The sequence below is a fragment of the Mustela putorius genome, unplaced genomic scaffold (genome assembly GCF_011764305.1).
Source record: "Mustela putorius furo isolate JIRA1106 unplaced genomic scaffold, ASM1176430v1.1 tig00003932_pilon_pilon_pilon:0A:0A, whole genome shotgun sequence".
NCBI classification, from domain to species: domain Eukaryota; kingdom Metazoa; phylum Chordata; class Mammalia; order Carnivora; family Mustelidae; genus Mustela; species Mustela putorius.
This window is the reverse complement of record NW_025422077.1, coordinates 7424420-7451888: the sequence shown is the minus strand read 5'-3', so window position 1 is coordinate 7451888 and position 27469 is coordinate 7424420. Positions and strand designations below refer to the sequence as shown.

At 38.2% G+C, this 27469-nt stretch overlaps 2 long non-coding RNA genes across 6 annotated transcripts in view; one reads left to right on the top strand and one right to left on the bottom strand.

Annotated features, from left to right (window-relative positions):
- LOC106006322 overlaps positions 1–2518 on the bottom strand; it is a 49513-nt gene extending 46995 nt beyond the window's left edge. Inside the window, exon 1 of the long non-coding RNA XR_001180303.2 lies at positions 2312–2518. This is a non-coding gene — a long non-coding RNA (uncharacterized LOC106006322). The remainder of the gene's footprint in view (positions 1–2311) is intronic.
- Positions 2519–11665: 9147 nt separating this feature from the next.
- LOC101690657 lies at positions 11666–26291 on the top strand. 5 transcript variants are annotated; one of them, XR_001180301.2, is made up of 4 exons: positions 11666–11764; positions 21271–21382; positions 23897–24090; positions 24409–26291. It is a non-coding gene; the product is annotated as an uncharacterized LOC101690657 (long non-coding RNA). The 5 variants fall into 5 exon arrangements; XR_006603492.1 differs by lacking the exon at positions 11666–11764 and adding an exon at positions 11773–11936; XR_001180299.2 differs by lacking the exon at positions 11666–11764 and adding an exon at positions 11774–11985.
- The last annotated feature ends 1178 nt before the right edge of the window (positions 26292–27469 follow it).

Below are 27469 nucleotides of genomic sequence, written 5' to 3'. Positions count from 1 at the left end.
CACAATTAAATCGATGTTTTCTTTTTTGCACATGATCCTGGAATAGGAGAACCTTTGGGTGGCCCATCCAAGTCCATTTATTCTTATTAGCATTGCAAGGAATGTTTTTTTGGCTTAGGATTTCAAAGAAAGGGAGTTTTATTAATTTATCCGCTGAGCTAGCATTACAACAGCTTATGAAGAGTTTGCAATTGTTTATGTTTAAAGCACGGACAACACGAAACAGTTAATGAAAAACTTTTGCAAAACTTTGACTATTTCCAGCAGTTTCCATTGTGAGGATAACTTTTATATGATGACACCGCTGAAAATAAAATCAGTCTTTTCTTAAAACAGTTCTTCTAGTTGCTGTTTTAAACTTTATCCCAAGAACAGAAATACTACTCAATAAAATGCAACAGCAGCCTGCTCAACAATAAGGTTCACTAACTGCCATGTTTTCTGGTGATGATTTTTTTTATTTGTGAAAGTAATATATAATAGTATAGTAATATATAGTAGTATAGTAATATACTAGTATTATATATACTAGTATATATACTATATATATACTATACTTATATATATACTATATATATACACTATATATAATACTAGTACATTACTATATAATATATTAATATATAGTAATATACTAAGTATATTAATATTAATATTAATTAATATTAATATTAATATATTATATAGTAATATACTAGTATTATATATAGTATTAATACTATAATACTATAATATAATATATAGTAGTATATAATATACTACTATATTACTATACCTAGTATATTACTATATACTATATAATATATTAGTATATAGTATAATATATAATATAGTATAATATATAATTACTATATAATATATTAGTATATAGTAATATACTAGGTATAGTAATATAGTAGTATATTAATAAAAATCTTTCTATTAGAAAGTAATATATTACTTTCTAATAGAATGATTTTTATCTTTAAGGTTAGTGCTATAATATTTGTTAGTAGAATTTATTCTGTGCTCTGTAGTGAAACCAGTAAACTATATTCTCAGCAACATTTTTCAATGTTTCAGATTATCAACAAAATTATCTGTGTTTTAAAACTAAGGCTTAAAGTACCCTTAATAATACCATTATAATGTTCAGGTCTTTAAAACTTGACCATCTACTAGCTGAGTAGCTCAGGCCAAGTTCTTTACCTTCTGTGAACCGTAGCTTCCTCATTTGCAAAATAAGTGGGATGACAATAATTGCTAATAATAGGTAAAACCGAGTCATTTCTAGAATCAGTAGAAATGAAGCATTTGAAAAAAGACTTGTAAACTGCCAACAGCTTTAGAAATTGGTGGTTTTCATTAAATAGTATTTAAACATTTATGTTAAAGCACTGGGGACACAACAAGAAACTCAAAATCACCTCTAAGTTTGAGAGGCTTATCTCTCCTGGAGAGGAGAAATAGAAATGATTATAATAAAAACTGATAAATGTTACAATGGAGGTAATGACCAAGTATAGCGGAAGCCGGGAAGAAGGTCCTCCTGAGAGGGTCAGGAAGACCATGCAGAAGGGACAGGGCTCCAGGTCTGACTCAAAGGGTGAGTAGATAATGGATGGGAGAGGAAGAGTAGGCCACAGAGTGGGAACAGACTAGAGCAATGAGAGAGGTGAAGGATTAGACTGCCTCCTGGATGGCATAGCATTCCATGGGGCTAGAGGGAGAAGGACGGGAAACAGGAGATGGGACATTAAGTGGGTGAATTGGAGCTTGGTCATTCAGGTCCTGGTATTCCTTCCAAAGGAGTGGACATTTCCCTGAAAATCTGGTGCAGTGCGCAGCTCGGTCTCCCGACCTCCATCTCAGAAGAAGGCTCTGTAAATCTCCCCCGTTTTAAAGCTGACAGTCATACCTTAAGTTATTGGAAAGTGGGTTTCATTTTCTTTGTGACCATTTAATTCTGCCTCACATACTGTCACTAACTGAATGTCATCTTCCTGTCCTGTCAAATTCACCAAGACGTTAAGGACGCTTTGGTGACAATGCCCATCTTCTCTAAAGCCGATCAGGAGGCGCAACTGCACCCTTCCTCACTGTGCGCTGGCGGAAAAAGCATTTTATTACGGAATTCGTGACCAAGGGGACCTCAACTCTGGGTTGGTTCCCTCAAAATGCGTCACGACACACGTTGTGTGTGTCTCAGGACCACAATGTGACAAGTAGCGACATCATCACAACCCAGAATGGAGATGGAGTCAGGTTCTGGGGAGCTGTCTTTGCTGAATATCCAGAAGGCCCTGGGGTCCTACTTGGGGGGCAGACTGACCTTTGAGACGTCTGGCTCTTTCCTCCAGAAGCAAAGGGGCTCTGTGGTGGTCCCGGGCTCCCGGGTGGAGCCTCCCGGAAGCAGATGCTCCTCTGGCCGACAGAGCGTCAGGACGTCAGCAGCAGCCGCGCTGCGTGTCCAGTGCGCATGCGTCACTCACCTGCCGGCCTCTGCACGCGCGGGCCTTTTATCATCTCACCTGGTCACAAGAAGGCCCGGTACAGTTCAACACGGTATTTGGAGACACAGAAAGACCATATCCATATAGCTTTATTACAGCATAGTGTCGTAATAGTTGTGGTTTATTACTACTTAAGGTTAATTAGGAAAACACATCATGTGTATAAGGTTCAGTACCATCCACGGTTTCAGGCATTCTCTCCTGGGTTTCAGGGCCTGCCAAGACAGAGGTCTCCACCGACTTTTTTTTTTTTTTTTTAAGATTTTATTTATTTATTTGACAGAGAGTGATCACAAGTAGGCAGAGAGGCAGGCAGAGAGAGAGAGAGGAGGAAGCAGGCTCCCCGCTGAGCAGAGAGCCCGATGCGGGACTCGATCCCAGTACCCTGAGATCATGACCTGAGCCGAAAGCAGTGGCCCAACCCACTGAGCCACCCAGGCGTCCCTCCACCGACTTTTTAAAGAGATGCCGGCTTGTGCTGGTCTTGATCGTCCACGGTTGTCGCTTCCTCTCAACCGTTTTGGCGAGGAGTGACTAAACCGTGGGTGGATTCAGACCTCAAGAACCTGGGAAGGAGGCAGGCTTCAAACCGAACCGAGAGGGGCAGGTGTTTCCCTAGTTCAAGGCACCCCTGGCCGAGCATGTGGGGCACATGGACCCTCGCTCCCTCCTACGGTGCCGTCAGACCTGATCAACAAGCCTCTGTGGCTCAACTCTGGGAACTGAGCTGCTCGACCTCCTGGATTAAGGACTCCTGCATCAGGGAGTTGCTGCCACAGTTTAATTATTATTTACTCACTGTTTATTATTATTATATACCAGGTGTTGCATTAAATGTTAATCCTCATAATTGACCTCTGCATTAAGTTCTAGTATCACTTTTGAATTAAGTTATACTATTACCATTTTACAGATAAGGAAAGGAAACTGAAGTTTGTAGAAGCTAAAGAGTTTCTTCCAAGCCAAAGAGGCTGTAAGCAGCAGAGCTGGAATTTGAACTCAGGTCTGACCGACTCCAAAGCCCCAGGTCCTCACTGGAGGGATGGGAACAAGAAGAGAGGTTCTGCAGGAAGACTCCAGTGTCCTGACATTCTTGTACGTGTCCAGTATCACTGTGGTTGTGTTTGACTCTCTCCATCCAGGATATCTATCAGTGCTGAGTGGTTTCTAAACTCCTAACTGAAACAGTCAGAATATACACAGGAATTATCTCAACCCAGGAACTTGACCTACATTCCCTCATGTCGTCATTGATATTTGAATGATTATCAGGTACTTTCACATTTCATGACAGCACTTGCTTCTCTAGAACTGATATAGCCTAAGGTGCTTCTTGAAACCAACACAGAGATTTAGAAAAGTTAGACAACATAATACAATGTCCACTAATGATACCTCTGTGCTGAAAGTTCTTGGTCAAACCTCGGACAGATTCTTCTCTGACAAACTTGGAACTCTCTATGGCTTCGAAGTCAGCTCTTTGGGGATGTGCTGGAGCTGGCTTATACTGGCTCATGAGAACCAGCCCTGTACACCCCTTCGAAACTTTGCACTCAATGAAGTTATATCAAATGGCCGTGACAGAAGTACTTATACCTGTCTCTTAGTTTCCTGGGGTTGCCTTAGCAAAGTACCACAAAGTACCATAATTGAGATTTAATTATTACCATGTTATGTATTATTTATTATGCAGCATTATTTTCCTAACCATTGTAATGATGTAACTAATTGTATTATAAAAGTAGTATCAATGATATACCTGTACTGTATTCTCTTATAGTTCTGAAGGTCAGAGGTCAAAGTGCCAACAGGGCTATGCTTCTTCTGACATTCTGTGTAGAACCTTCCTTGCCTTTTTTTAGCTTCTGTTGGTGGCCATCAACCCTTTGCATTCCTTGGCTTATAGGTCCATCCCTCCAAACTCCACCTGTGTGAGCCCTATCCCTCCACTTGTGGGCCCTGACTTTTTCCTGTGTGTCTCTCTGTGTCACTTTTTTTCTTCTTACAAGGCCATCAGTAATATTGGTTTAACTGCACACCCGGCTCCAGTTTGACTTAATTTTAACTAATTACATCTAGAATGACCTTATTTCCAAATAAGGCCACATTTGGAGGTACACAGGGTTAGGACTTGAACATATATTTCTGGGGAGGCCCAATTCAACCCATAACCATGAAATCGGAAAATGCTACAAATCTGGGCTTTTTTTTTTTTTTTTTTCAGTTGGTTTGCAGTGTATCAGTGTGTTGGTCTGTCACATGACATCAGGAGAAGGCCATTCACCACAACTTTTCCATGGGAGTTTTCATCAGAAATGTCCACATACTCCAAATAGACTAAATTACCCTCCCTGGCAGAGTAAGAATTAAAAATGGAAGCATGCTGGGGCACCTGGGTGGCTCAGTGGGTTAAGCCGCTGCCTTCAGCTAGGGTCATGATCTCAGGGTCCTGGGATCGAGTTCTGCATCGGGCTCTCTGCTCAGCAGGGAGCCTGCTTCCCTCTCTCTCTCTCTGCCTGCCTCTCTGTCTACTGTGATCTCTCTCTGTCAAATAAATAAAATCTTTAAAAAAAAAAAAAGTGGAAGCATGCTAGTTGGGATTTACCAGCCATTTCTTAGTCCTTTAAAAATTTCTGGTATATATTTCCATTATTTAAAAAATTGAAAAATAGAGAAAAATAGAAAGAGAAGTTAAAAATAAATCATTCATAGCTTCATCATCCAAAAAGAGCCATCATTAATTCTTGATACATTTTCAAAATATTTTTGGAATTTTTTTTTTTTTTGCTATTGGTATTGGTTTTTTGGTGACTAGCCTGTTTGAATGCCTTGTCCTCTCTTCTGCATGCCTTTTATTTGATAAATTTTGAAGATGTATGAGTAACAATACCTGAAAATGGCATTCCAGTTATAAAAATCACACTATGAGATTAAGCAAAATCCTGTCACCCCCAATCCTAATCCTCTGGAAGAAGTGCACTCTTCCAGAACTTTTTTTTTTTTTAAGATTTATTTGTTTATTTATTTGACAGAGATCACAAGTAGGCGGAGAGGCAGGCAGAGAGAGAGAGAGAGAGAGGAAGGGAAGCAGGCTCCCTGTCGAGCAAAGAGCCTGACGAGGTGCTTGATCCCACGACTCTGGGATCATGACCTGAGCCGAAGGCAGAGGCTTTAACCCACTGAGCCACCCAGGCACCCCTCTTCCTGACCTTTTAAAATGCATTTTTATGCATACATTTCTTGTTCATATACGTGATATATTTTTCTTCACAGACATAGACCATAGCACACTATGTATTTTATCCCACAGCTTACTTCTCCCCTCCCATTCTCCCACAACATTGTCTGTCCTTAAGAATTTCTTTTATGTCAGACTTCACTTGTTCCCTTTGATTGCTGCAATATATTTTTACTCTATAGATGTGCCATAATTTAGTTACTGTCCCAATGCTGATTTTTAGGTTGTTTTCAGTTGTTCATGATCATAACGAAGCAAGGAAAGGAAGCAAGGAGAATCCTTATACCCACCTCTTTGTGCACATACACAAGTATTTCTTTTCTTATATAACACATTTTTAAAATTTAAATTCAATTAATCAACATGGAATGTACTATTGGTTTCAGATGTAGAGGTCGGTGATTCATCAGTCTTATAAAATACCCAGTGCTCATTACATCACGTGCCCTCCTTAATGCCCATAACAACAGACTCTTAATTACAGGAAGTACACTGAAGGTTGCTGGTGGCGGGGGGCATGGATAACTGGGAGATGGACATGTACAAGTGTTTCTTTAGGATAGATAACAAGAAGCAAAATTTCTGAGTTGAAGAATATTTAAAATATTAATATCATGCCAACTTTCATGAAAGCAATGCCAATATACCCTTCCACCAAAAGTGTAGAAGAGGATCCATTTCTCCACATTCTAACCCACAGGGGATAGTCTGTTCTTCTAAAAGCTTGTCTAGGCAACTGGAAACATGATCACAGCTGCTGCTGAGCAGGAGGGATTCATAGTTCTCAGTGATTTGAGAACTACTTCCCGCCCTTGATAAAGATAAGTGTGAGTTTAACTATTACTATTTTACGTATTCAGTAGTTATTTACCATGTTGTATTATTTTTGTAACCCATATAATAATGCAACTAACTGAAATTATATAGACAGCATCAATACTACCAATGATGAACTATTAAATAATTGAAGAAATAAAAATCACAAGTCAGAGGCTCTATGTGGGACTGTATATTTGTTTGTTTATATCTAAATTAAAAAAAAAAAACCCACCCCCAACTTTGTCTTTTCTGAACTTCCTAGGTTTCATCCAGTTTCTCTGAATAACAGTCTTATCCTTTAGCTCCAACTATATATTCTTTGATTGTAGGTTCAAATTCCCAGGTGGTCATCTTACCAGAAATCAGTCATCCCTTTCCCCTGGCAGGAGATTATTAATTAGGTTAAAGCACAGTCCCAATAAGACTAATTTTACTATGAGTCATTTAAGTCTTAAGTAAGTCTTCTGTCTTGTGATATCCTTTTATTAATGTCAAGAAATAAAGACCTTCCTGTCAAAATTCATTAAGATGTTTACATCTACACTGTAATCTTCAACCTCCCAACGGAGGAGAATTGTCTGGAGACATGATGCAAGTTTTTGTAAGAAACTGTACCAGCTTATGAAATGCATGGCTGATATTTTTCTCTGAAGGGGTAAATGGTGACACCAAATATTTTTTTTTTCTTCTTTGTTTTCTTAAAGTTATAAAACTGAGAATGGTTTTTGTTTTTTTGGGATGCATGTTGTGATTGGTTATCTTACTTTTGCAAACAAGTAATGAAACAATTTAAAATAATGTACATTTGGAGGCTGGCTCGCCCGAAATTTGTGGGATGGGCCAGGGCTAGAGACTCACGTAGTCTGCTACCAGAATTCCCTTTTTTCAGGGTGGTTGCTCTTTTTTCTAATAAGGCATTCAACTTATTAGATGAGGCCCAACCACATTGTGGGTCTGTTTATTAAAAGTCTACTCAGTTAAATGTTAGTCTCATCTGAAAAATACCTTTGCAGAAACATCTAGAATAATCTTTGACCAAATATCTTGTTGCCATGGCCTAGTCAAATTGGACAGATAATATTAACTATCAGAGATGGCTTCACTGGTGAAATATAATGCTAGTTCTACACCAAGTTTCTTCGAAAAGGTAGTAAGAGGAGAGAAGAGTCCTAATTCATTTTATAAGAATAACACTGCCCTGATGTCAAAACCAGAACAAGGCTTTACCAAAAAAGAAACCTACAGACCAACATCCCTCATGAACACAAACACAATGATATTCTACAGAATATTAGCAAGTGAAATCCAGCAATTAATAAAAGGAGTAAAACATCATGATCAAATAGAATTTATCCTGAGGATATAAGGCCAGTCTGACATCTGAAAATCAAGCATTGTGATTCACCATAACAAGGAACTGAAGAAGAAAAACCACATGATCATTTCAATAGCTGCAAAACAGCATTTGCTAAAATCTAACACTCATTTATGATAACAATTCTTAGAAGACAATGAATAGACTGGAAGATCCTCAAGCTGATAAAGGCATCTAAAAAATCCTTAACTATCATCTGATTTGATGGTGAAAAACTCAATGCTTTCCCCTAGTAACACAGGAACAAATCAAGGACGTCTGTCTCATCACTCCTATTGAACAATAATACTGATGGCCTTAGCTATTGCAAAAAGGCAGGAAAGATAAAGCACAGGGGTGCCTGGGTGGCTCAGTCTGTTAAGCATCTGCCTTCAGCTCAGGTCATGATCCCAGGGTCCTGGGATCCAGTCCCGCATCGGGTTCCCTGCTCTATAGTGAGATCGAGCTGAGCACAGAGCCTGCTTGAGATTCTTCCTCCTTCCCCCTCTCCCCCCTCAGCTTGTGCATGTGCAGGCTCTTTCTCTCTCTAAAAAGGTAAATAAATAAGTAAACAAAATCTTAAAAAAAAGACAGTTATGAATGGCAAATAAACACAGGAAAAAATGCTTATCATCTTTAGTCATTGGGACAATGCAAATTAAAACCATAATGAGGAATCGGTACACATAGTTAGAGTGGGGGAGGAAAAAGACCACCACCAGGCGCTGTCAAACACAATGGTGGGAATAAAAATAATACAGGCACTTTGGCAACAGTTTGGCAATTTTCATATAAACACTTTTAAATAAGACATACCAAACCCACTCCTTTGTAATTACCTAAGAAAAATGAAAGCGAACCTTCACCCAAAAACCTGTATGCAAATGGTGATAGCAGTTTTGTGTATATTTTCCCCAAACTGGAAAACACCACAAATCTCCTTCAGCTGATGGATCCTGGAACAAATTGCCATACATCTATGTATTGGTATACTACTTGGCAAAAAAAAAAAAAAAAAAAAAAAAACTACTGACACACACAACATGGTTGACTCTTAAATGCATTTTACTCAGCCTCAAAAGGCTATATATGATTTTACTTATACCACTGCTATGAACTGAAACTATGTGTCTCTCACCCCGCTGAGTCCTATGTTGAAGGCCTAACTCCAAATGCAATGGTATTTGCAAATGAGGCCTTTGAGAGGAAATCTAGTTTAAATGAGGTCATAGAGGGGCCCCCCCCCCCCCCCAGTATGAGATTAGTGTCTTTCTAAGAAGAAAGAAGAGGACAAGAAACCAGAACTCTGTGTCCATGTGAGGACATAGTGAGAAGGTAGACAATGTGCAGGCCAGGAGGCAGGCTCTCACCAGGAACAAAATTTGCTGGCGCCTTGGTTCTGGACTTCCCAGCCTCCCGAACTATGAGAAAGAAATGTCTGTTACTGAAACCACCCAGTCCATAATAATTTGTTATAGCAACCAGAACAGACTAACATAATCACAGTCTCAAAAGAACGAAAGCATAGGAACAGAAAATGATATGTGGTTGCCAGGGCATCAGATTGGAAGAGTTGTTTACAAAGGAGCATGAGGGAACATTCTGGGCAGGATGGGTCTGTTCTCTATCTCAATTTTGGTAGTGGATACATCATTACGTATGCTTGTCAAAACTTCTGGAATTGCACACTAAAAAGGGTGAACTGTACTATGTGCCGATTTTATCTCAATACACCTGATTCCTAAAAATGTCTTATGGTTGACAGCAAGATACAGAGTATGCCTGAAAAAAAAAATAGGATAAAGAATGAACTGATTTAGATGGAAATGGGCAAAGCCAAGAGATCAAAGCCAAATAATCAGAAATGCTGAAAGTAAACTGAAATAGGAATAGAAAATTTCTGGTGAAAAGCTTTTCAGGAGAAAAAGGTTGAGGCCTACAGGTTCAATATGTACACATACTCTGAGTACAGAGTACATAATACACAATACTGTTTGTTGCCATACTGGCTAAAAAGTTAAGGCAGCCTTAGACAGAACTCACTAGAAATACAGTGTTCTCTACATAAGCAAGGAAGTGTTGCTTAGTCCTTGACATACATAAAGAAAGATAGCGAAAAGTAGTGTAATAAAATTAAAAATAATTATACAAGTAATGTAAAATAGTACAAAAAACTTACAATACAGAGAAAAAGACACCATTATCAAAATGCAATCTAAATCCAAAATAAATTATTCTATTATATAAATATAAATGTTTCTTGTAGAAAAAAGAGAAAAAAGTCCCGTTTTTAAAATTTAAAAATTCTGACAAAGTCAAGTAAATGTAAGTTAAAATAGTAGATACTATTTTAAGTAAATGAAGTAGTAAGTAAATAGTAGATACTATTTTAAGTAAATGAAGCTAGCAATAATGAGAAAGTTATAGAAACATTCAGTGATGGCAAGAATGTGTGTCACAGGGAATTCACAATCAATTTTGATAGAATGAAAGAGGTTCAGCTACTCTGTAAAGCAACTTGGCAGCAGTTTGTGAAACTGAAAACAGGTATAATCCCAAGACCTGGCAACTCCAGTCACAGGTAATTGCCTTAGAGAAACTCATGCACCTATTTAAAAATGTACATAGCAATATTTTTTTTAGAAGCAAAATATTTAAAAGAGTAAATATTCCTTGCCAGATTAGATAATTAAATGTCATTGTCATAGAATGCAATGATATACAGAAGGAAGTATTACAACTACATGCATTGTGCTTGATAAATCTCAAAAACAGGATGCAGAGTAGTAAAAGCCAATTACAGAAAAAAAAAGCCAATTAAAGAATTATACAACAGTATGACACCATCATCTGAAAAACACATAATACACAAACATTTATATGTATATCCACACACAGACACGTACATACTTTGCAGAATAGATACGTTGTGTACTGTCTGAGTGTGTGCGAACAAGTGTGTGTATTTCTCTGCAGAGGAGAAAGGGCTACATAAAGGACATCTCTATTTGTAAAGTTATTTTTTCTGTAGTTTTTTTCCCTCTTAGAATGAAGGAAAGAAAGAGGGAGGAATGAAGGGAAGAAGGAAGGATACCAAGATGTTTAAAAAATTGCTCTGTATACTTTTTTTTATACTTGAGGTATCTTTTACCAGAAAGGAATACTTAGCCCTTGTAAACAACTCAAAATACACATAAAAGTGTAAAAAAAGGTAATCCCAAAGAAAAATCTTAACGGTTTGCGGCATATTCTTCCAGACTGTGCCATACTTTCATTAGACTGCATGTCATATACGTAATTTTTCTGTATCCTTTTTGAAGAAGCCAAAATTTCTGAAAAAATACTCTGATTCATGAAGTGAATACTGAGGTCGGTCCTTTTTCTGAGTCTCTGGGGCGTCTTCCTTCCCTTACTCCACTGTATCCTCTCGTCGTTCCATAGTCCCGTTTGCAAATTATGGGGTCTGTCCTTCGCCCCACTCTCTCCATTTGGGGGCTATCTCAATTCATCTCAGATTTACAGCCGAACGGAGGACGACCCTCATCGTTCCCAAACCAAGTCTCCCTGACCCACAGGCATCCATTCCGGATCCCTTTACCTTCTGAAATGAAAAGTCTTGGAACCGCGTCTGATTTTCGGACGCCTTTAATGTGCGTAATTCATGAAAAACTACAATCCCCGTGGGGCTCTGCTCCTGGGTGCGCTCCCCTCCGCCCCATCTCCCGCCTCCACGGCTGCGCCTGCGCATTCTGAGCGCGGACCACAACTCCCAGGAGGCATCGTGATGTTGCCCGCGCAGCCTTACTTCCTGCCAGGCCGTTTCCTGGGTAACAGCGGCTCGGCCTGTCTGGGAAGTTTAAGGTAGGAGGAGCTTGTGGGCTGCCTGGAGAGCTTTGGGAGTAGCTTATTTTAACCCGTCGCAAGAACGCGGCAGGGCTGCAGCAGAGAAACCGCTGCCTAGTTGTGCCCAGACTCTGCTTTTCTGAACGGGGAGATGGTTCTTTGCACCTCACTTCAGGCAGGACCAGCACAGGTGCTTCGCGGCTTGCTCTTGTTTATTGTCTTTCGGCCCCTTCTGGAATGTAAGCTCCACCCGGCGGGGGTTTGGTCTGTGTTGTTCACTGATGTGTCCTCAGCACCTAGAACAGTACCCAGCACGCAGTAGGCTCTCAATGCATATGAACACCCAGTACAATATCCGTGGAATGAATGGTGAGATAGGAGCCTGGTGGAAGGGCGGAAGGAGAGCAGATTGTTGGAAAGAAGGGAGGAATTTCAGTCGGATACGTTGAAGGTGGAAGTAGTGCAGAGGCAGCATAGAAAGACTCGGGTGAACATACCCTATATCCTCCTACTTAGCTCTGTGGCTTTGGACAGGTTCTCTAATGGCTCCGAGCCTCAGTTTCTTCATCTATAAACTGAGAATAATCATATTTAATACATAGGCTTGTTCCAGTTACAAAGAGCTGATGTATAACGTAGGTTCAGCCTAGGGCCTGGCATGTAATAAGCATTTCTTGAGAGGTGGCTGTTATCATTCTGATCAGTATTTAGTATCAAAGGTGGGACATTGATAAGAATCACTGAAGTAGGGGGCGCCTGGGTGGCTCAGTCTACTTAAGCGACTGCCTTCAGCTCAGGTCATGATCCTGGCTCCCTGATCAGTGGGGAACCCGCTTCCCCCTTTGGTTCCCCAGTTGTTCCCCCTTCCCGTGCTGGTGCTTGCTGTGTCTCATGATCGCTCTCCTTCTCTCTCTTATAAATAAATAAATATTTAAAAAAAAAATCATTGAAATAGACTAAAAGTAAAACTATTGGAATTGAACAGATAAAAGACTTGTGAGGTTTGGATGCAAAAGTTAGAATTGTTATTAATACAGGAGTTTGGGGGCCATAGGCAGTTTGGTTCAAGGTCTTTTTATTCAGTTGCAAAACAGAATGAAAATCTCTCAGCAGATGCAGCCCAGAGAACATATTGGCAACAAATCTTTCGATTTGCCCCAAGCTGCCATTTTATTTTATTTTAATTTATTTGTTTATTTATTTTTAAAGATTGTATTTATTTGAGAGAGAGAACATGAGCAGGGGGAGAGGAAGAAGCAGACTCCCCACTGAGAAAGGAGCCCAATGCTGGACTTGATCCCTGAGATCATGACCGGAGCTGAAAGCCGAGGTTTAACTGACTGCGCCTCGCAGGTGCCCCCACAAGCTGCCATTTTAAGTGCAGGGGTAGTTGGTTCTAGGTCAGAGGCCCCATTCATTTGCTTTCCACTGATACATGAGAGAAAATGTGCACTCTTTGCTGCTGCTGTTCTACCCACCAGCCTTCTTTTGTTTTCTCCTGAGGTTGTTGATCAGGACAACAAAAGAGATGTTAGTTTTCAACAAAGCTTTATAAATAACCCTGACCCAGCTCCACTATAATTACTACCATAAATAGCTAACAGGCATTTAAGAAAATATCCAAAGGAATGGACCCTCATATTGAACCCCGTCCATGCCTTGTTCCTGACATAGTGATACAAACAAAATTTTTAGTTTTGGTCACCTCTGATAAAACATAATTTTTTTCCGATCTGTGAGTTGTGTGCTTTTCAGCCAAATACTAATTTCAAGAAAGGTTGTGTGGACCTAGCCATTCTATGACATCATGTCTGATTTTACCTTTCTGTAAGGCAACATTTATAGTCATAAAGCAAAGTAGATTTCATGTAGAAGAAGGATAAAGGCCGGATGTCTGAGGTTTTTCTTCTGGCCTTGCTGTTTCCTGTAGTATCTGACTGTAGCTAGTTATAATGTTTCATGTTTATTTAAGGTGTGGGCAGAATGTGAAAAAAAAATAGACAGTTGGCTGCAGCATTTGAGCTATGTTTTTGCTGCTTCATTTCTGCTTTGTTCTGTTGTTATAAGAAATAGATGGGAGAGAAAGCCATGTTTCAGAACAATAAATTCTTGTTTTCACCCAACACCGTTTATTTCTTCACATAGATAGGACTGTAAGTAAAACTTGCAGGGACATATTCTGAGTGTCCTCCAATTCAGGATGGCTGGCCTTTGGTGGGTCACAGTGGTCCCATGGACCTTACTTCAAGATTACAAGATAACTTTGTATCTAAATGCTAGGTGTGGTCATAAAAGGATCACTGTTTTGTGCTCTGTTTCCGAAGTGGAAAGAAAACACACTGATTTAAACAGAGTTACTCTTTGCTCTCCTGTGAATTTTGTTGTAGACATGTTTATAACGAATTAAAACAGTAATAAATAAATAAACTTTCAAGTTTATTATTTTTAAATTAAGGGTAATTGAATGTCAATGTAATTCAATGTCAGATTAAGACTAATTGATGTCCTAGCCAAAACAATAGACTATCTTAATAAATCCTTTCTTAATAAGGATAGCCTAGAATAAAATTGAGTAAGACTCCAGCCCTTGACTTTGTTTTCGCAGTGGGATGGCCCATCTTCATCCTCCCTGATAATGGAAACATTTAACAGAATTGGAAACCTACTTTCTGTTATGGACATTGCTGCGCTGCCTCCCACCTTTCCCTGCAGGACCCCAGGGGGCTCCGTTCACATCAAATTGTTGTTGCTGTTGTTTTCCAAAGAGGACATCTCGATTATTTGTTTCCATCCGTTTCTTAAAAGGTAGAAAGGAGGTTAATGAAGGTTGTATTTATACATTGCTCCTCCCATTCCAGAGATGTGACAGTCTTAGTCACTTTTGAGTAAAACTGGGGTCAAGTTCCCAAGATTCCTGTCACTTTCCAGGGACGGCCTGGCTCTGAGTTCTTGTTATCACCGATCTTCTCTCTCTCTTAACCTCCATGGAGAGACTCTCTGCTTTCTCTCTCCAGTTTCTTACCAGACATCTTACTCTCCAACTCTTTCCTCCTCCCACAACTTTTTCCTCCTCCCCTTATCTTTCCCATTTATGTGGAGCCCCGTTTTTATTTCTTGGGCCTCTCCCTTCAGACTCTCCAAGGAAATAATATTTTTATTCTTTGTTATACAGAGCGGTTTAGCCTTGTGTACCCATCTCAGCTTTAAACTTTACCTTTGCATAAAAAAAATTATATTAATGTGACCTGCTAACCAAGGGTCCTATATTAGGTCATCTACCCCTTAGCACTGACAAGGGTTTTATTTGTTTAGTTTAGATTCAATTAGCCAAAATATAGTACATCATTAGTTTCAGATGTTGCATTCAGTAATTCATCATTTGCGTGTAACACACAGTGCTTGTCACATCACATGCCCTCCTTAATGCCCATCACCCAATTACCCCACCCCCACCTCCCCTCTAGCAACCCTCAGTTTGTTTCCTATAGTTAAGAGACTCTCATTGTTTTTCTCCTTCTCTGATTTCTTCCCTTTCAATTTTCCCTCTATTCCCCATGATCCTCTGTGCTGTTTCTTATATTCTACACAGGAGTCAAACCACATGACAGTTGTCTTTCTCTGATTGACTTATTTCATTCAGCGTAATATCTTCCAGTTCCATTCACATCGATGTAAATGGTAAGTATTCATCCTTTCTGACGGCTGAGTAATATTCCACTGTATACATATACCACATCTTTATCCATTCATCTGTCTATGGACATCTGGGCTCTTTCCATAGTTTGGCTGTTGTGGACATTGCTGCTAGAAACATTCCTGTGCACGTGCCCCTTCAGATCACTACATTTGTATCTTTAGTAAATACCCAGTAGTGCGATTAGGGGGTTTTAGGGTAGCTCTATTTTCAGCTTTTTGAGGAACCTCAATACTGTTTTCCAGAGTGGCTGCACCAGCTTGCATTTCCACCAACAATAGAGGAGGGTTGCCTCTTCTCCCCATCCTTGCCAACACCTGTTTTTTCCCCCGACTTGTTAATTTAGGCCTTCTGACTGGTGTGAGGTGGTATCTCATTGTGGTTTTGATTTGCATTTCCCTGTTGCTGAGTGATGTTGAGCACTTTTTCATGTGTCTGTTGCCCATTTAGATGTCTTCTTTGTAGAAATGTCTGTTTATATCTTCTGCCCATTTCTTGATTGGATTATTTGTTCTTCAGGTGTTGAGTTTAATAAGTTCCTTATAGATTTTAGATACTAGCCCTCTATCTGATATGTCATTTGCAGATATCTTCTCCCTCTCTGTTGTCTTTTAGTTTTGTTGACTATTTCCTTTAATGTGCAAAAGGTTTTTCTTGACGAGGTCCCAATAGTTCATTTTTGCCCTTGCTTCCCTTGCCCTTGGAGATGTGTCTAGCAAGAAGTTGCTGCAGCCAAGGTCACATAGATTTCTGCCTGTGTTCTCTAGGATTTTGATGGATTCCTGTCTCATATTGGGCTTTTTATCCATTTTGAGATTATCTTTGTGTGTGGTATAGGAAAATTGTCCAGTTTCATTCTTCTGCACGTGGCTATCCAATTTTCCCAGCACCATTTGTTGAAGAGATTGTCCTTTTTCCATTGGATATTCTTTCCTGCTATGTAAAGATTAGTTGACCATAGAGTTGAGGGTCCATTTCTGGACTCTCTATTCTGTTCCATTGATCTATGTGTCTGCTTTTGTGCCAGTACTGTACTGTCTTGATGATTATAGATGTCCAATAGAGCTTAAAAAGGAGCTAATTAAAAGGAGCTAATTCTCCTTTTAAAGTCCAGAATTGTGATGCCACCAGCTTTGGTTTTCTTTTTCAACATTCCTCTGACTATTCAGGGTCTTTTCTGCTTCCATACAAATTTTAGGATTATTTATTCTATTTCATTGAAAAAAATTGATGGTATTTTGATAGGGATTCCATTAAATTTGAAGATTGTTGTGGGTAGCATAGACATTTTAACAATATTTATTCTTCTAATCCATAAGCATGGAATGTTTCTCCATTCCTTTCTTTCTTTTTTTTTTTTTTTTTAAATTTGAGAGTGAGAGAGAGAGTACAAATCAGGGGGAGAGGCTGAGGGAGAAGCAAACTCCCTGCCAAGCGTGGAGCCTGACACAGGGCTTGATCCCAGGACCCAGAATCATGACCTGAGCTGAGGGCAGTTGCTTAACTGACTGAGCCCCCCAGGCAACCCTGTTTCTCCATTTCTTTGTGTCTTCCTCAGTTTCTTTCATAAGTGTTCTGTAGCTTTCAGAGTACACATACTTTACTACTTTGGTCAGGTTTATTCCTAGGTATTAAGATACCTAGGTTTTTGGTGCAATTGTAAATGGGATTGATTCCCTAATTCTCTTTCTTTGTCTCATTGTTAGTGTATAGAAATGCAACTGATTTTGTGCAGTGATTTTATATCCTGCCATGTTGTAGGATTTTACATCCTGCCATGATTTCTTATATGAGTTCTAGCAACTCTGGGGTGGAGTCTTTTCAGTTTTCCACATAAACTATCATGTCATCTGCGAAGAGAGAGAATTTGACTTCTTCTTTGCCTTCTTGGATGCCTTTTATTTCTTTTTGTTGTCCGATTGCTGAGGCTAGGACTTCTAGTAGTATGTTGAGTAACAGTGGTGAGAGTGGGCCTCATTGTCATGTTCCTGACCTTAGGGGGAAAACTCTCAGTTTTTCCCCATTGAGAACGATATTCACTGTGGGCTTACCATGTATGGCTTTAATGATATTGAGGTATGTTCCTTCTTTCCCTACACTGTGGAGAGTTTTAATCAAGAAAGAATGCTGTATTTTGTCAAATGCTTTTTTCTGCATCAGTTGAGAGGATCATATGCTTCTTGTCCTTTTATTAATGTAATGTATCACATTGTTTGATTTGCAAACGTTGAACTGCCCTTGCAGCCCAGGAATAAATCCCACTTGGTCATGGTGAATAATCTTTTTAATGTACTGTTGGATCTTACTGTCTAGTATGTTGGTGAGAATTTTGGCATCTGTGTTCATCATGGATATTGATTTGTAATTCTCCTTTTTGGTGGAGTCTTTGTCTGGTTTTGGAACCAAAGTATTACCTCACTGAATGAGTTTGAAAGTTTTCTTTCCATTTCTGTTTTTTGAAACAGAGTATAAAAGGTATGAATTCTTCTTTAAATGTTTAATAGAATTCCCCTAGAAGCCATCTTGCTCTGGACTCTTTTTTGTTGGGAGATTTTGGATTACTGCTTCAGTTTCTTTGCTGGTTATGGGTCTGTTCAGGTTTTCTATTTCTTCCTGGTTCAGTTTTGGTAGTTTATGATTTTCCAGGAATGCATCCATTTCTTCCAGATTACCTAATTTGTTGTCATATAGTTGTTCATAATATGTTCTTAAAATTGTATTTCCTTGGTGTTGGTCATGATCTCTCCTCTCACTCATGATTTTATTAATTTGATGTTCTTTATCTTTTCTTTTTGATAAGTCTGGTTAGGGGTTTATCGATCTTATTAATTCTTTCAAAGATCCAACTCCCACTTTCATTGATCCGTTATACTCTTCTTTGGTTTCTAGTTCATTGATTTCTGTTCTAATATTTATTACTTATCTTCCCCTGCTTGGTTTAAGCTTTATTTGCTGTTCTTTCTCCAGCTCCGTTAGGAGTAAGGGTAGCTTGTGTATTTGAGACTTCTCTAATTTTTTGAGAAAGGCTTATATTGCTATATACTTCCCTCCTAGGACCATGTTTGCTGTATCCCAAAGGTTTTGAACAGTTGTGTTTTCATTTTCATTTGTTTCCATGAATTTTTAAAATTCTTCTTTAATTTTCTGGTTGACCCATTCATTCTTTAGTAGGATGCTCTTTAATCTCCAAGTGTTTGTGTTGCTTCTAAATTACCTCTTGTGATTGAGTTCAAGTTTCAAAGCTTTGTGATATGAAAATATGCAGGGAAAAATTCCAGTATTTTGGTACCATTTGAGATCTGATTTGTGACCCAGTATGTGATCTATTCTGGAGAATGTTCCACGTGCACTCAAGAAGAATGTGTATTCCGTTGCTTTAGGATTGAATGCTCTGTATACATATGGGAAGTCCATCTTGTCCAGTGTGTCATTCAGCACCTTTGTTTCCTTGTTGATCATCTGCTTAGATGATCTGTCCATTGCTGTAAGTGGGGTCCTGAAGTCCCCTACTACTATTGTATTGTTATCAATGTGCTTCTTTAATTTTGTTATTAATTGGTTTATATAATTGGCTGCACCGAAGTTAGGAGCATAATATTTTTAATTGTTAGATCTTGTTGGATTGACCCGTTAAGTATGATATACTGTCAGGCTTATAGCTCAGTGGGGAGTCTGCTTCTCCCTTGACCCTCCCCAATCCTGTGCCCTCTCTCTCTCTTCCTCTCTCAGTTAAATAAATGCAATCTTTAAAAAAAAAAAAAAAAGAATTGATTTTGGACATGCTAAGTTTTAGATATCTGTTAAAAATTCTTATGAAATTGTCAAGTTAAAGTAAGTCTGAAAGAGATTAGAGTTGAAATAAAAGTGAATGTACAGATGATATTCAACATCTTGGGACTGAATGAAATGAAATAAGGAAGGAGTGTGAATAGACAAAAGATAAGTACTAAAGACTGATTTGGGGGTGCTCCAATCTTTAAAGGCGGGAAAATGGAAGAGGATCCAACAAAAGAGAGGCTGACAGCAGCAAAACCAAGAGAGTGTATGTTGCGGTATCATGGATATAAAAGGGAAAAAGGTGTTTCAAGATGGAGGGCGTGATTAACTGGTTACAAGCTGATGGTGAGTGGAAGGGGGACTGAGAATCATCCTTTGTGGGTCATTGAAGAGCATGGTTTCCATAATTTGGGGGACAAGAGATTGCAGTGGATTTGAGAAAGCATGGGAAGGAATAAAGTGGAAACAGAGAAGACTCTCTTTTGCAGAGTTTTTTTTTTTTCTTTCCTTTTTTTTTTTTTCTTAATTTGTTTTATTTGTGGACATTTTCATGAATAAATATAGCAAGAATAGAGACTTTCACTTCCAGCCAAGATTGAATAACAGGCACTGTATTTACTTTCCCACATGAAACATTTTTTTAAATGGACAAAATACGTGAAACAGTGATTTAAAAGACTTTGGGTGACAAAAGACAGTTATTCTTGAAAGAGAAGAAACAAATGAGTGAGCCACATGACTGCTGCAGCTTACTGCTTTGAGTGAGTTTCTGGGCCTCAGCACAGGAAAGGGGACAGAGCCTGGTGGGATCCTTGAATTGAGGATGTGGAGCTGAGAGTCTAGGGAGACTAAGTGACTAACATCACAGAATAAAATACTGTAGAGGAGAGAGCCACAGAGCGAGAACTTCAAAGATCTGGAGAAGGTCTCCCTTTATTATTAACTGAATACACACTAGCACATGATTCCTTTAAAAGGATTAGCAGAAATATTGTCTGGTATTCACACAGTGCTGGGAATGGTGTCTTTTTCCTCCAGCCACAATGGAACTCAAGATTCACGTAACATTTGTTATAGTGCTTAGAAGCTTTTGCGGCAGTAGTGAGACTAATTAGCCACAGACACTGCATTTTTGGCTAACATATATTAAAAATGAGATAGAAAAATGTCAAATCATTGTAATTTAACCTCTTAAGATAAAGCTCAAGACTCATTATAGGAATACAAAAATACCCAGCATCCTTCAAGGAAAAATACATCATAATGTCTGATATCCAATAAAAGTTAATCAGGCAAGAAAATACTCCACATAATAACGAGATAAATCAGTTGGTCCAAAATCAGCTTAGAAGTGACACAGATGTTAGAATTAGCAAACAAAGACTTGACCATGATTATTATATCTTTATTGTATATGTTCAAAAATTTAAACAGAGATATGGAAGATATTAATATATCCAAATATGTATAAAGATGAAAACTATAATATCACAGATGAAAATATACAGGATGGAATCAATAGCAGATTAGACATTGTAAAGGAAAAGATTAATGAAATTGAAATAACAATAATGAAACACTAATGAATTAATCAGAAAAAATAATAAACAGCATAGCAGTGAGGTGTGGAAGAGTGTTGAATGGCCTCATACATATGTAATTGGGAGAGAAGCTTGGACAGAAAAAATTTTGTAAGAAGTAATAATAAGGAAATTTTTTGAATTTTAATGAAAACTATAAACTCATATATTCACAGCCCTCAACAAGCCCAAGTTCAAGAAATGATGAAAATCACACCAAAGCACATCATGACTAGACAGCTCAAAACTACTGATAAAGAGATAATTTTAAAAACACATCTCAAAAGAGACATATTACATACAGTAGAACAAAGCTAAGGGTGACAGTAGATTTCTTGCCAGAAATAATGCAGATGATAAGACATTGGAGCAACATCTTTAAAGCATATAAAATAATTTAAAAGACTGCTGAGAATTGTGTACCTGGCAAAACTGTCTTTGAAAGATAAAAGTGTGACAAAGATTTTTTTCAGATATATGAAAGCTGAAGGAATTCATCACCAGCAGACTCACACTACGAGAAATAGTGTGGAAAGGTGGATCTAAGCAAAGAAAGGAAGAACACCAAAGATGAAAACTACATAGGTAAAAATATAAGATTTTGAAAGTATTTAAATCTTGTTAAAAGATAATTGATGGTTTAAACAAAAATAATAACTGTAATATAGGACTACAACATATATAAAGCTGAACCACATGATAATAATAGCAAAAAGTTTAAGTAACATCAAGTAACATACTTTTAGGTTGTTATATATAAAGTGGCATAATATCATTTCAAGACCGATTGTGGTAAGGTAAAATGTCTACAGCAACCACAAAAAATAACAAAACAGTTATAGCTGATAAACTAACAAAGTAGATCAAATGATATCATAAAAAATACTCAAATGAAAAGAAGATTAAATCAGAAAAGATTAAATCAGAAAAAGATGAAAGAGAGGAAAAACTGATGGGACAAGTTGACAGCAAATAGAAAAATGATAAATGTGAACCTAATCATATCAGTAATCACATTAAATGTAAATGGTCTACATTTTATACAGAGATTTTCAAAATAGATAAAATAGAATTTGTTTTGGGGCATCCTAATTTTGACCCATTATATGCTACCTATAAGAATCACACTTCAGGGATACCCATGGGGTGCAGTTATTTAAACTCTTGGTTTCAGCTTGGGTGGTGACCTCAGGGTTGTGAGATCAAGCCCTACATCAGGTTTTGCACTCAGTGTGGAGTCTGCTTGAGATTCTCTCTCCCTCTCCCTCTGCACCTACCACTTATATTCTCTCTCTCTCTCATATAAATAAATCTTCAAAAAAAAAAAAAAAGAATCACACTTCAAATGCAGATACAAAGAGATTAACAATAAAATAATGATAAATATTTACCATGTTAATACTAATCTAAAGATAGAGTAGCTAAAAAAAAAAAGAAAAATAATGACTATATTAATATCAGATCATGGATAAAAATATCATTCCACAATGATTTATCATTGTGAAGACATTCATCAAGACCTCAAAAGCTCTAAGATAATATGTAATTTGAACACTATCAATCAAATTAACCTACTTGTTAGTCATAGAATAGTTAGCTTGCATATGACACAATACACATTTTTCTAAAATGTGCATGGAACATATACCAACTTGGTAATATCCTGGCCCACAAAATAATTCTGAATAAATTCTTAAGGATTGAATTCATACAATGTGTTTTCTCTATAATAAAATTAAATTAGAAACCAATGACAGAAAGGTCACTAGAAAATCCTCAAATATTTGTAATTTAAATAACAAATGGTTAAAGAATAAATCAAAAGGAAAGTGAGAGGGGCACCTGGATGGCTCAGTGGGTTAAGCCTCTACCTTCAGCTCAGATCATGATCTCAGGGTCCTGGGATTGAGCCCAGCATCAGGTTTCTGCTCAGTGGAGAGCCCGCTTCTCCCTCTTTCTCTGCCTGCCTCTCTGTCTACTTGTGATCTCTCTATTTGTCAAATAAATAAATAAATAAAATCTTTTTAAAAAAAGAAAAATGAGTAAGTATTTTAAAAGAGATAAAATAAAAGGGCATATGAAATGCACAGTATGACAATAAAATAGTACTTAGGAAGTTTATCGAATTGAATGGATGTATTAGAAAGATCTTAAGTTATCAATCTCAGCTTCCACTTTAAGAAACTAGGGAAAAAAAGAGCAAATTAAACCCAAAGCTGAGTTAAAAAAAAATTATAGCACAAATCAATACAGTAGAAAACAAAAACAATAGACGAAATCGATGGAAACAATAAAATTGACATTTTTATCTGAAAGGATGAAGGAAAAAGAAAGATAACACTGATTTTCAACATCAGGAACAAAGTGGTGGCATCACTATATTGTCCCCTGATGGTAAAAGGATGATAAGGAATATCGTGGACAATATTATGCCAGTAAACCCAACAAATTAGATGAAATGTGCAGTTCTTGAAAGGCACAACAAATTACAAAAGCCCAAGCAGGAAGAGATACCCTAATTTCTCTATTTGTACTAAAGAATTTAATTTGTGGTTAAATTTTTTCACAAGAAAACTTCACGTTCAGATGACTTCATTAGTGAATTTTATCAAACATTGAATAAGGAAATGATACTGATCTATACAAATGCTTCCAGAATGCCAGAAACATGGAATCACTTTTAAGCTGGCATTACCCTGACACCAAAACCAAAGACACTGTAGGTAAAGAAAACTACAGAATTAGATTCCTAAGATTTTAAAAACTATGATAATTTTAATAGAAATAGAAAAAAGTATTTGACAGAATCCCACATCCATTCATGATTAAAAGCTCAGCAAACTAGTTATGGAAGGGCCTTTACAAACAATCAATATTAACATCTTACTTAATAGTGAAAGACTAAATGTTTTTTCTCTAAGGTCAAGAACAAGACAAGGATGTTTGCTTTCATCGCTTTTATTCAGCTTTGTGCTAAAAGTTATAGAAACAAAACTATTTGCAGATAGTCTGGTCTTCATTGTAATTACTCAGTCTTGCCACTTTAGTGCAAAAGCAGCCATAGGCAATTTATCACCAATGAGTATTTATGTGTTTCAGGAAAACCTTACCTACAAATCAAGCATCAGATCCCATTTGGCCCATGGGCCATTGTTTCCTAACCCTTGATCTATGTAGAAGATCGTTTGGAATCTACAAAAAATTTCTAAAACTACTGAGGTTACAAATGTTACAGGACGCAAGACCAATATACAAAAAATTTTGGTTTTATATAATAACAATGAATAATCAGGGTAAGTGCATATATTATTATTAAATTATATGTATGAAATATGTAGTTATTGATTATTGTATACTACTAAAACTCGTACAGTATTAAACTGTACATGTGACACATATACAATTTACTGTGTTTCAATTATAGCTCAATAAACTTTTGTTCAAAAATATAGCAAGAATAATGCAACATACGTACTCCCATCACTGTGCTTTCATAAATTTTAGCATTCTTCTGTTCTTTTCCAAAGACTTTTGCTGTAAAGGGGAGCAGAGAAATGGCCGTACCTAGAAGGGATTATGGAATAAAGTGAGGATTTTTGTTTTTTATTAAGGTGCTACAGCATGTCCATATGGGGATGAGAAGAGAGGACAAATGGAGGCATAAGGAAGTGGAACTGGCTCCTTGAGTGGGCTTGTGTGTCCTGTGCTCAAGGGAGACATGGCCCTGGGAGAAGAGCATAGCTCCTCCGGAACAGACAAAGACGGATAGGACTTGCTTAATATGCCACAGTGGCTCTTTGTTAGTGATGATGATAATACTAACAATTACAGCAATGAAAATAGTTGGGAGGCCTTTGTATTCATTCATAAAATGAGTCACACAAATTCAGCAGTCCTTGATTTTCTTTGATGAAGTTTCCAACCAGCACATTGAAGAGTACCTTACAGGTACAGAATTTTTGAGGTCTCCAGCGAAGAAAGAGTAATGACCTCAACCCCAACTTTCCCTGGAAGCAAGGTCCAGTTGGTCTAAATTGGAGGAATCCTTTGATAAGGATGATGGAAAATCCTCTACCTGTTTATTCACTGTAAAGTCGTATTGCCATTCAAAGTTTGCAGTACTAGTAGTATTTTCATGAACAAAAACCTCTGTCCCCTTCTCTCTGTTCCCTTGTCAGTCCCACTACCATGAGTCCCATCACTGTTACTCATGCAAGAAAAAAATAGCAGTAACTTCCGTTTATGAAGTGGTAGTAGGCGCTGTCCCTCAAATCTTTCACAATAGCCCTATGCAGTAGATAGTATCAGCTCCTGTTAATCGTGGAAAATGAGGCTTATAGAGCTTAGGTCAGGGTCTGAAGTCACATCTCAGAAGTATCAGAGCCAGAATTAAAATCCAAGTCTGTGTGACTCCAAAGTCTTTGCTTTTTTTTTTTTTTTTAAAGATTTTATTTATTTATCAGAGAGAGAGAGAGGGAGAGAGAGCGAGCACAGGCAGACAGAATGGCAGGCAGAGGCAGAGGGAGAAGCAGACTCCCTGCTGAGCAAGGAGCCCGATGTGGGACTCAATCCCAGGATGCTGGGATCATGACTTGAGCCGAAAGCAGCTGCTTAATCAACTGAGCCACCCAAGCATCCCAAGTCTTTGCTCTTGATGAGAATTTCATGTCATGCCACCTGCCCTTCTGAATGAAAAGTTTCACTGGTGTAGATATATGCATGTTTCCCTCCAATTCTCATTTATTGCAAGGACCACATTTTGACATAATAAAGGAACTCAGAAGGATAAAAATAATTCAGGGTTCCAACACCCTGTTGTAGCAACTGTTTCATTTTTATCCATTTCCTTTTGATCTTTATCCATATGTACATGTTTTACGTAGTTGTAGATATAATTTTGTATTCTGCCGCTATGGTTAATATGATACCAGGCATTTTCCTTCCTGCTATTTGGTTTTTAATGGACGCGTAATACTCCATTTTCTTAAAGTGCCATGATTTCATTAACCATTCCCCACAATGGACCAAGTTCTTTCCATGTTTTGAGTTGTAGAAACTCTACTGTAGCAAACAATTTGATTTCTGCCCCCTCCTCCCATCTTTTCTAATTTTTTTAAGAGAACCAGTTCCTAGGAGTGACATTACAAAACAAGAATTTGAACACGTTTATGGCTTTGATACTTTAAAAACGAGTCAAATTAATAAAGTTTGTACCTCTGATGATAGTAAACAGATAGTCTAATCCACAATAATAGATTAATTACATTAATTATTGTTTAGGGGAACCAAATTAATGACAAATGTAGAGTAATTGCTTGTGAGTACAGGGTTTCTTTTCGGGGTGGTGAAATGTTCTGGAAGTAGGTGGTGGTGATGGTTGTATAGCTTTGTGACAATACTAGAAACACTGAATTGTGTTTATACTTGAAAAAGGTCAATGGTATGTTATGTGAATTATATCTCAATAAAGCCACTATAAAGAATTAAAAACAAAGTTTCTGATATTCCAAGTAATGGTTTCAACCATTGCTATCAATGTTCTGTGTTTCTGTATTTATATATGGAAACATCAGACTGCCTGGGTTTGACTCATGATATCATCACTTAGCTGCTGTGTGACCCCTGGCCAGCGCTATGTAAGTTGGGTCCTACAGAAGTCCATGCTGAGACAGAGTTTGGGGTACAGGATATGTGTTGAGGATCAGCACTTACGAAAGCAGGGCAGAAGCGGGGCTAGGTGGAAGGGGTAGGAACAACACCCAAGTCTGACAGCCTCAGTCAACCCTGCAGGGAGCTTTGGGCGGTCATTGTCCTTCACTGAGCTGAAATGGCCCGACCTTTCCACACTGACCTTGGATGGGACCTCACTTGTGTTGCCAGGAAGGGGAGGATCTCGGGCCAGGCATGATCTGCATCTGTGACCAGCCCTGGGGAGCACAGGGCAAGGGGCTGGCTGTTCTGCTCTACCCCCACCACAGGGGAGCCCCAGGACCAGGCCTCCGGGTGGCATACCCCCATGTCTGTCATAAGAGGTCACCTGGCTCTGGCCTTTTGCCTCAATTCCCTCACCTGTAAAATTGAGACAATAATAGCACCTAAATCTTGGGATTGTTAGGAAATTAAATGAGAACCCATATGCGAAACACTTAGAACAGAACGTCATAGGTTAACTTCAGAAAATTCTAGCTGTTTCTATTTTATTATTACTCTATTGAGTAATAAAGTCCATTTTTCCCAGACTAGCTGAAGAATTGCCATATAGCATATATACTGAAAAGGCTCTGAAGACTTCTTTTTTTTAATAGACATCATTTTTTTAAGAGCATTTTCACTTTTACAGCAAAATTGAGCAGAAGGTACAGAGTTCCCATGTACTTCTGCCCCCCACCCCACACAGCCTCCCCCACTGTTCTGAAGACTTTTAAAGAAGGAATAACATTGGGGCACCTGGGTGGCTCAGTGGGTTAAAGCCTCTGCCTTCGGCTCAGGTCATGATCCCAGGGTCCTGGGATCGAGCCCCGCATCGGTCTCTCTGCTCAGCGGGGAGCCTGCTTCCCTTCCTCTCTGCCTGCTTGTGATCTCTGTCTGTCAAATAAATAAAATCTTAAAAAGAAAAAAAAAAAGGAATAACATCTTTCTGGGAAGGGTTGTTTATATTTTGAGGCCATAATG